Source organism: Triticum dicoccoides, chromosome 4B (genome assembly GCF_002162155.2).
Source record: "Triticum dicoccoides isolate Atlit2015 ecotype Zavitan chromosome 4B, WEW_v2.0, whole genome shotgun sequence".
NCBI lineage: Eukaryota > Viridiplantae > Streptophyta > Magnoliopsida > Poales > Poaceae > Triticum > Triticum dicoccoides.
Genome location: NC_041387.1, coordinates 187,221,378 through 187,222,424, shown reverse-complemented (window position 1 = coordinate 187,222,424; position 1,047 = coordinate 187,221,378).

The following is a 1,047-nucleotide window of genomic DNA, read 5'->3' as shown; positions in this document are numbered from 1 at the left end:
ATCATTTTTTTTTCACGACTAAACTCGTTTTTCTTTCTTTCACGAGAGGCACAGATTAGCTTCCGCGAGAGGCACAGTTAAGCCTCTTGGATTTGCTTTCGTGAGAGGCACAACTAACACGTTTTTTCCCTTCCGCGAGAGGCACAGTTGTGCTTCTCAAAAATGAAATAAAAACATGTTTTTTCTTCCGTGGGAGGCACGGATTTAAACGAAAAAAACGCGTTTTTTTCCTTCCGCGAGAGGCATAGCCGTGCCTGTCGGAAACAAAAAAGAAATGTGTTTTCCTTTTCTTTCCATGAAAGGCACATATTTACTTCTCGTGAAGGCACGAATTTGCTTCCATAAGAGGCACAACGTGCCTCTTTCGGAGAGGGAAAAGAATATGCTCCCGGCTTGGTTTTTTCGTCTGTTTTTTTTCGTGAAAACCTATCAACATGGAATCTACTTTTGAAGATCTTAGCGCGTTCGAGATTTGAAGGAATGGTTTAAGAGATAAAATGTTTTGAATAAATGTTTTTATGAAAAAGGAAAAAACTCTTAGATTGTACTCCCTCCGTCCGGAAATACTTGTCATCAAAATAAATAAAAGAAGATGTATCTAGATGTATTTTAGTTTCAGATACATTCTTTTTTATTCATTTTGATGACAAGTATTTTCGGACGGAGGGAGTACTCCCCTGTTCGGAAATACTCGTCGAAGAGATGGATGTATCTAGACATATTTTAATTCTAGATACATCCACTTTATCCATTTTTCTGATAAGTATTTCCGGACTGAGGGAGTAACAAGTGCAGTAGGCCATTTATCGTAACGTTGAAAGGTAGGAGTGACCTCTGTAAGAGTCCTCTTTTTGATTTCGCTGAGCATCACGCGTGGATGTAAGGGCCAACCTGGGCCGTGGCCCGCCCATCGCTGGAAACCAAATTTAGCTAGGCCCAGCCCACATGAGCTGACCAGCATAACGCAACACGCAGCAGCCCAGCATACACTGTTTTCTCTAGCGGCCGCCGCCCGCCGCCGGATCGTCACACAGCCACACAGGGCAC